The sequence below is a fragment of the Osmerus eperlanus genome, chromosome 10, assembly GCF_963692335.1.
Source record: "Osmerus eperlanus chromosome 10, fOsmEpe2.1, whole genome shotgun sequence".
NCBI classification, from domain to species: domain Eukaryota; kingdom Metazoa; phylum Chordata; class Actinopteri; order Osmeriformes; family Osmeridae; genus Osmerus; species Osmerus eperlanus.
This window is the reverse complement of record NC_085027.1, coordinates 18,602,866-18,612,444: the sequence shown is the minus strand read 5'-3', so window position 1 is coordinate 18,612,444 and position 9,579 is coordinate 18,602,866. Positions and strand designations below refer to the sequence as shown.

The following is a 9,579-nucleotide window of genomic DNA, read 5'->3' as shown; positions in this document are numbered from 1 at the left end:
GACAAAACAGACAACTTGGATAGATGCTCTGCCACAGGTGCTTCTATCAATCAGAGCGATGGCAAATTCAGGCACAGGATTTGCTCCTCATGAAGTTTTGATGGCTAGACCTTTTCCTCTAGGAGTGCTGATGGACAAAACACCAGCAAATGATTTAACTTTGTTGCAGGAAACTCAACAACAGTATGTGAAACAGTTGTGGTCTTTTGTGCCTGACATTAATCAACAAGTAACAGATTCTCTTCCTACTCCAGGTGATCAGAGTATTCATAATTTTCAGCCGGGTGATTATGTTTTGGTACGCAGTTTAAAAACATTGGCTCAGCAGGACCAGCCAAGATTTGGACCTCCGACTCAGGTTCTTTTGGCAACCAGAACAGCTGTTAAGGTTACAGGTCAACCCCAATGGATTCATGCATCTCGACTTCGAAAAGCACCTCCTATAGCGAATGCAGTATAGGACGTATAGGATACAGTAGACAGAACATCGAAGGATGGGTAATGTTTCTCGCCTCCATATTAATATTTCATTATCATGAGTGTGGATATGGTGTTGTTCTTCTCTCTTTGTTTCATGACGTATAGAAGTGAAGGCAGTGACACTGAACCGTAAGAAAGATCATGAGACCAGCAAAAAGGATGGGGGATACTCCACAGAGAACTCGAACCAAATTCGTGGTTGTGCGGAGCATCATCTCTCTTCTGGCGTTGATTACGGTCAATTATGCGGTCATGCTCGAACACCCTACTAATTCGGATGATGATTCATGGGATGATACCAAGGCAGGGATAATGGTTCAAAAAGAATTAAGTGAACATTCTAACTCTTATGGTCAGCATGTTAGTACACATGTACGACGTGATGTTCCAACACCTGCAAGCATTCTTGGAGTTGAAGTACAGAATCATATTCCTATGAATGAATCAGACATGATTTGTATAATTTATCCATTGATGACAACAGGAAGAAAACCATTCTATGTTCAGAAAGTGGAATACCTTAACATGACGGAAACAACGCTAGCAATCAAGGCAGAGTACGAATCACTTGACGGTGAAGAAGTGTTAATACTAAGTCAAGCACTTATGTTTACCGAGCCCAGCACAGTTACTGTTGAGTACTGTAATGCATTCTGGAAGAAGCTCACTCCTAAGTTTCTAGTTCAGAGAGATTTGGATGCCTATGACAATATTCAACCAATAGTTATTAAAGCTACACGAATGAAGGCACCTGTAACTTGTCTAAGTTATACTCAAGGCGTTAAAACAGTGCATGAGATGGGTTTTACTCAAGGTTGTCCAGATAAGAGGATCTTCCTGGGAACACTTCATCCATGGCCTGCTACTGATCTCATGATTTGGCTTTGTGATAACAAACTTTACACTTATCTTTCACTTTATTGGAAAGGTAGATGTGCTCCCTATTGGATACCACCTAGTACTGTATTTGGGAGAGTTCCAATTCCCACATCATGGCCAGAAATTTCACCTAATGATATATCTGGACCCTTCAAAGAAAATGATGAAGTAAAATACACAGATGAGGGGATATGCCAGTCAATAAAGACCATCCTTTTGCATCTAATTTATGGTACAGCGCTCTCAAAAGTAGAGTTCGGAAACTGACTCCTAATTCTTGCTATGCGTGTTCCATGTTACCGCAATCAACTGAAGAATTGTTTCCTTATTGGACAGTTCCACTTCAAGGTTCTGAAGGATTACCATCCATGTGCCTTCTCGCGTATCAGTACGTATTACAAAGACATCCTTTGCTAGGTGAACAACCTAATTCAAAGATTCCATTGCGACCGATTATTTTGCTGAATAACATTTATGTGGCCAAAGCTAGCAACATGGTAGTCAAAGCCAAGGGATTATTAAACATGATGTCACAATATATTATCTATTCCAATATTTCCATAAATCAGGGAAGCAAACCAGATTTACAGAATTCTCATGCTACTATATTCTCAGTCCCTAAAGAGTTGCCATCATTAGTAGGATGTAAAATATTCTACAAAAAAACACATCGTTTCTTTGTCTAATGATTTATCTATTGTTCCTACTTAAGTTTCAGCTAACATTAATTCGTCCTCAATTTATGAAGTGTGCATTAGAGGAGTAGAAAAAGATTCTCGTGGAGCCAAAGACGTAGGTTTCTTGCGACTCACCCAGTGTTAGAGCATTTTCGAGTGTCCGGGATTTGGATATCACGTTACTGAAATGGGAACTCCGCCCATTCCAGGCTTTAATTGGTGTTGTGGTGAGAATGTATGGACGAGCCTACCGCCCTTATTCAGAGGTCTTTGTGGAGTGTGCACAATTAACGATTTATTGTATGTAGTTGAACCTATTGAATTCATGACCCATCATCGCACTGGTTCAAGAGCTAAGCGTTCCAATACGGAAACTATGGGTTATGTACATTTGCAAAACACGGATGCAACTGATTTGGCTGACAGGTATAGTGCTCTACCTCGTGATTTCAGGATATTTACACGCACTCAGCTAGTATTCAAGACCATCTTCTGGAATACTGAACTTCAATATTCTAATCATTACATGATAGCATTAACTCGTCATGATGTCACGAGAGTAGGTAATGCCACACTTATGGGATTTCAGGCGTTGGGAGCTGAAGTTGCTGCAATTAGAGAATTTACCATAAACAATAGAATTGCTCTGGACGCAATCACAGCCGCACAGGGAGGCGTTTGTGCTATTGTGGGAGATGATTCATGTTGTACGTATCTTCCATCCGAATCTGAAGGTCTTGGTAATTTGTCTAAAGCTATTGATAATATCAGAGACATACAAAATAATATTGTAAGAACCAATCGAGACATTGTAGCTAACATGTTCAAAGGAAATTCTCTAGTGGCATGGATTATAGGTACTTTAGCGCCAGTGTTTGTGGTAATCATTCTTGTTGTAGTGATCATGAGTTGCTGTTTTCCAATATTTCGGGCCCTAATTGTGAAATCTTTGCATTCTATTACAAACATGCCGGTTATCACCACGGGTAATATTGCGGTTAACATCAAATCTATTAGAGGTCGGTCTGATACTTCTTCTGAAAGCTCATTCTCATCCATAGATTCCATCGATAATGTTGATTAAGAGAGATAGTGTTGCATGGCATGAAATGTCTAATTCTGATTGAAACTGAGTCAAACAGATGGAGAAGGACAGGCGACGGAAAGGTCCTGCCTAAGAGAGACATTCGAGTTCGGCTGAACCACGAATAGAAGACATTCTCTTTCTTGGAATTTGTTTGCGTGTGATGTTAATTTTAATTAAAAAAGTTTACAGCCTTCCTAGTCGTAGGGATGTACTAAGGAATAATATTTAGGGGTGATGTAATAATTTTGTTGAGAGTTATGTATATTTAGCATGTGCGTGTTGTGAATTAGTTTTGTCACACTAGATGACATTTGGTGATTTTATCCTTAACCGGAAAGGAGTTTTGACCAAGTGATTGTCTAAGTGTGAAGTGTAGAGTAGATTATCCGCATGATCTTTTACTCACTCTTTGTCAAGTGTGGAGTGGGATTTTGGTTATGCGAGTATAGGTTACAGATGGCTGATAACTCATGCATCATTGATAATTGTGATGGGAATTCAACTTGATACCATAGTGATTTAAAGGGTGCAGGCTTATTAGACATTTGTAGAGAGGTTTCGCAGGATGCAAATCACTTAAAATTGATTTACAAAAATAGAAAGAGGAAGGAACTGTAAGGCAGAGTTTCTGGATACATGTACAGTGTGTGTCTCTGTAAGGTCAAGAGGTCATGCAGCGAGGCCCCCTCTGAGCAGAATATAGCATGCAGGCCAGACAGTGGGGAGACAGTGAGGAAAATCATGTACAAATAAGGCTTATGTGATTAACGACCACTTCACCTGCTGAACGTTTTAGGGTGTCAATACATTGACCACTGAAAACCCGTTAAGGAAGCAATTCTGTGTCATTCTATATATGTAATGTCCAACTCATGTATTTAAGCACAACTGAGAGACAGAGTTCTCACTCATGCCATCAGATCGTCTTGAACTGATTGTTTGATCCGGGCTGCTCGACTAATAAACCCAAGTCAACTCCTTTCCTTTGTCGTGACTCCTTCCGGCCTGCCTTCTCCAGAATTTACATCTTATCAATGAACGTTTTACTCTTTTAGAAGATCTGCAGTCCCACCTGCTAGGTAGGGCCCCCCTTATTTTAGCAGGGGATTTTAACAGTGTTTTAACCAGGGCTGACAGGAGAGGTGCAAGGGTTGATTTTAAGGTAGACAAGGCGTCAACTCTTTTAAGCAGTACGGTAAGAGACTTTAGATTGACTGACTGTTTTAAGACCTTGCATCCCAGAGAGGAGGGCCTCACCTGGTTCAGTGATGACGGCACCAAAGCCTCTCGCATAAGGGGTATACACAGCAGAGTTCTAGTTAACGGGAAACTCACAAACGCAGTTAATGTCCACTGCGGCGTCCGTCAGGGTTGTCCGTTATCTCCCCTTCTCTTTGTCTCCTGTATCGAACCCTTGGCGCAGGTTTTGAGAAGGGACCAATGGATCACTGGGCTGGGAGTCCCGGGGAGCGGGAGGCTCTCAGCCACATGTGTTTTATATATGGACGACGTCAATGTTTTATGCACCGACCGACCTTCCATCGACAGGACTCTGGACAGGACTGACTGGTTTGGACTGGCGTCAGGGGCCAAACTGAACAGAAACAAGACAGAGGCCCAGTTTCACGGCCCCTGGCGCACACAGGACTTGACAGGACTGCCACTCACCACACAAACAGACTTGAGGGTTCTAGGGGTTAAATTTGACCGGTTAGGGCTAGGCAGCGGGAACTGGGGTGGTCTACTTGGGAAGACTAGGCAACGACTGGCTTTCTGGGGACTACGTGACTTGACCATCGAAGGACGTATTTTAATCATAAAAACTGTGATTTTACCCGTTTTTATTGGTTTCAGCTGTTTTTATCCCCCCAAGAAGGGTGCTTTTAACCTTGGACCGCTTGGTCTTTTACTTTGTATGGAAGTCCAAGTGGGAAAGGCTGAAAAGGAGGTCATGAAGCACAGCCTTTTTAATGGGGGGAGGGGCCTCCCTAATTTTGCTTTATTTTTGACGAGCTCCTCTCACTCTGAGCGCATCATCTGGCCCTTCACCCGTTTCTGCTCTCTGAGCAGCTTTTTACGGATTGCAGTCAACTTACAGAGCACTTCCCTGTTGTACTCTGGTAGGCAGCCTGACACACATACACACACAATCATCACATACCAGTTACAAATAATCTACAATGTGTTGGTTCCAGCTATATGGAACATTTCGTGTTTTTGTGTGTGAGTTACCTGCAGCTCCCAGCTCCTTCTTAACAGCTGGGACAGAGGGTGTCTGGGACTGGGGCACTGAAAGAGAGCCCTTCTAAAAGGTGTTTGTGGGGGGGGAGAGAGACATCAGTTTCTATCCGTTTTCAGATGATGCTCTCGATAGTACGTTTATGGTTTATACAAGCGGTAACTTACAGACAGGGGGGTGGTGGGGCGTTTGCTGTCCATGCTGGGGGGACTGGGGGTGGACTGGGGGGTCCTGTGTCTCTTCTGGAGGGTGGGGATGGGGGGCGAGATCTCCCTTCGCACCTGCAGATAGACAGTAAGATGGGGATCATACTGATATTTCTGTTTGTTCAAATCTTTCTAATAAAGTTTTGTTGTCCTCTCACCTCTTGAATGCGCGCCTGTCTCTCTTTCTCATAGCGCATCCTCCCAGCAGCAATCTCCTCCTCCAGCTCTGTCTTCTTCTTCTCTACAAGACGGACCAGCTCCTTGTTTTTGGCCGTTTGCTGTTGCAGAAGAAGACCAAACTGTATTCTGCTGATAACAGCTGAGTCACAAAGAACACTCCTGAAAGAACACTCCTAAAAGGTGTCTGTGGGGGACAGAGACTGATATTTCTGTTTGTTCAAATCTTTCTAATAAAGTTTTGTGGTCCTCTCACCGGAATGCGCGCATGTCTCTCTTTCTCATAGTGCATCCTCCCAGCAGCAATCTCCTCCTCCTCCAGCTCTTTCTTCTCCACCGCTTTCTTCTTCTGCTCCTCTGCAAGATGGACCAGCTCCTTGTTTTTGTCCGTTTTCTGTTGCAAGAAGACCAAACTTTACTTAGCTAATAACAGCTGAGTCATAAGAATATGTTACACTCGCTTAAAATCTACCCTTACGTCAAGTGTTTCCACACCATAAAAATCCCGTTTCTACTATCAAGATTGTTTAGCATTGTTATTCAAGAGTGTGTGGTCCAAATAAGATAAGTTGTATACTGTATATTGCAAACGCATAAACATTAATTTCTGCCAAATCCCTCTTAGCCAATCAGTGCCCAGCTGACCTTCATCTCCTTGAGTCTTCGGATCTCCTGATTCTCGTCAAACTCCCTCTTGATTTGAGCCCTCTGCTCTGCCAGCCTCCTCTCCTCCTTCACCTCCTCCAGGCGTAGCTTCTCCCTCTCCTCTGCCTGCTTAAGGTGCTTCTCCTCAATCTGGGCAGGGCCCGAGAGGTAAACAGTTTGTTATACAACATCATGTACCTGTGTGTGTGTTTGTGTACAGTACACAACAACCTTCAAATCAATGGCTTGTTGCTACAAGACCCTACAGCCACAAGAGGCCAGGGTCTTGAAATGTAAACATAACACATCACAAACCATATCACACTGTACCTGTTGTTTTAGACAAAGCTTATACTTATCCAGTTCAGTGAGTTGATGAAGCGTTGGCTGGTTAGGAAACACATTTCCTCTGGCATACATGGAGGTCCGGACAGGGGCAAAACCTGCAAAGATGAAATAGAACAGCCATATGCATTGTGTGTACGTGTGTATTACATTCACGTGAAATTATTGGTTGTCTGCAATGTGCCAGCTGGTGCAGTGACTGGCTACCTGAGACTGTGTTGATGGGAGGCAGTCTGTCCTCTCTCTGGGTGGGCCTGGTGACTGTGGCTTTATTCTGAGAGGTCTCGGGGTTAAGCCAAGCTTCCTCATTCTGCCTGTGCATATGCTTCAGGTCAGCTAGTGAGAAAAAACATAGGACGTTTTTTATTTATAAAGTAAAACTTTTAACCACAGTAAAACCAGACCAGCAACCTTTTTACCCCACATGGTACTAATGTTAAAAATGTGGCCTTCTGCAATGTGAAAATATCAAATCTTATTTGTATATCCCTCTTTACAAACAATGTCACAGAGGGCTTCACAGATCAGATGAGCATCTATATATAGTGGGCATAAGCCTGAAGCGTGAGCTACTTCATGGCAGTTAAAGCTACTCTAGTCCACCTTGTCCCAGAAACACTTCAGACAGAACTGTCTGATATCAATCTAACACAATCCACGTATAATATCCTGTAAGGTGAGCTAAAAGGGGATGCAAATGAAACGTACTAATAAGGTCCCCTCGGGTGTCTCTAAGGGGTGCGCCGCACCCTCCCCGGCCCCATGGGTTATAGGTTCTTATTTCGGCCTCCAGCTTGGCCTCAGCCCGGTCCCTCTCCACCTTCTCCAGCCTCCGGCACTCCTGCTTCTCCTGGATCTGCAGGGATTCAAGGTTATGAAGGAATATGGTGAGAAATACTGACTCCCCTGGAACCACATGTACCAGAGGTTTGAGGATAGACTCAGCGTACACATTGACATCATCATGAACATCAGACTGACTTTTAACTTGTGGCGCAAATTGAATAATTCATCTTTTGTGAATAAAGATTGTCAGAATTAATACATTCATTGCATTTGGTGTATTTTGGTGCTGTATCCCAACAGATAGAGGTCGTGGTGGTGGTGGTGGTGGGGGGGTCACCTGCTGTTCCAGTTCCTCCTGGTAAGTTGGTGCCCTCCTCTCCACAGGCTCCAGCCTGCTCTCTCTAAAGGGAGGTCCACCCTCCTCAGCCCAAGGACCCCTATCCTCGGCCAGGTGGTGCCCCCAGTGCGCCCCTGTCTGCTGGTTAGCAAACATACTCCTGGATTTCTCATTGGTCTGGACATGATCAAAACCTGCAAAGAATAAATATATTATAACCATGTGTATTCCATGCACGTTAATGTATGTGTTGTCTGCAATGTGCCAGCTGGTGCAGTGACTGTCTACCTGAGACTATGTTGACGGGAGGCAGTCTGTCTCCCTCTCTCAGGATGGGCCTGGTGACTGTGGCTTTTCTCTGAGAGGTCTCAGGGTTCAGCCAAGCTTCCTCATTCTGCTTGTGCATCTGCTTCAGGTCAGCTAGTCAGACAAAGTACAGTCAGACACTTCACACAGAAATATCTGCCATCAATTGAACTCCAATCAACTTATGCAATCCTGTAGGTGAGCCAACATGGAATGTAAGTGAAACATGCTACAACGTACTAATGAGGTCCCCTCGGGTGTCTCTAAGGGGTGCGCCGCACCCTCCCCGGCCCCATGGGTTATAGGTTCTTATTTCGGCCTCCAGCTTGGCCTCAGCCCGGTCCCTCTCCACCTTCTCCAGCCTCCGGCACTCCCGCTTCTCCTGGATCTGCAGGGATTCAAGGTTATGAAGGAATATGGTGAGGAATACTGACTCCCCTGGAACCACATGTACCAGAGGTCTGAGGATAGACTCAGCGTACACATTGACATCATCATGAACATGAGACTGACTTTCAACTTGTGGCGCAAATTGAATAATTCATCTTTTGTGAATAAAGATTTTCAGAATTAATACATTCATTGCATTTGGTGTATTTTGGTGCTGCATCCCAACAGATAGAGGTGCGGGGGGGGGGGGTCACCTGCTGTTCCAGTTCCTCCTGGTAAGTTGGTGCCCTCCTTTCCACAGGCTCCACCATTCCCAGTCTGGTGGTCCTGCTCTCTCTAAAGGGAGGTCCACCCTCCTCAGCCCAGGGACCCCTGCTCTCGGCCAGGTGGTGCCCCCAGTGCACCCCTGTCTGCTGGTTAGCAAACATACTCCTGGATTTCTCAGTGGTCTGGACATGATCAAAACCTGCAAAGATCAAATATATTACAACCATGTGTATTCCATGCACGTTAATGTATGTTGTCTGCAATGTGCCAGCTGGTGCAGTGACTGTCTACCTGAGACTGTGTTGATGGGCGGCAGTCTGTCCTCTCTCAGGATGGGCCTGGTGACTGTGGCTTTTTTCTGAGAGGTCTCAGGGTTCAGCCAAGCTTCCTCATTCTGCTTGTGCATCTGCTTCAGGTCAGCTAGACAGGCAAATCATAAGAAGTTTATGATTTCTTATGAACAGTTTAAAATGTGGTAGAACAGTTTAAAATGTGTCCCTCTACAAAGTGACTATATCAAATCATGTTATTTGTATAGCCCTTTTTTACAAACAATGTCACAGAGGGTTACACAGATCAGATGACCCCCGAGGACCCCCTCGAAAACGAGATGCTGCATCTCAAGGGGTTATCCTCCAAACAATAAATAAAAAAACTTGTGAAAAAAAAAAGATGAGCACCTATATATATGTGGGGATAAGCCTGTATCTCTCATCAATTTAACACAGATCCACTTATGCGATCCTGAAAGGTGACCC

The 9,579-nt window shown here is 44.2% G+C and overlaps 1 long non-coding RNA gene across 1 annotated transcript; it reads right to left on the bottom strand.

Annotated features, from left to right (window-relative positions):
- Positions 1 to 5,783: 5,783 nt before the first annotated feature.
- LOC134028024 (uncharacterized) lies at positions 5,784 to 8,550 on the bottom strand. Its single transcript, XR_009931490.1, has 4 exons — positions 8,405 to 8,550; positions 6,943 to 7,071; positions 6,391 to 6,833; positions 5,784 to 5,846 (listed from the first exon to the last, which is right to left on the bottom strand). It is a non-coding gene; the product is annotated as an uncharacterized LOC134028024 (long non-coding RNA).
- Positions 8,551 to 9,579: the final 1,029 nt, after the last annotated feature.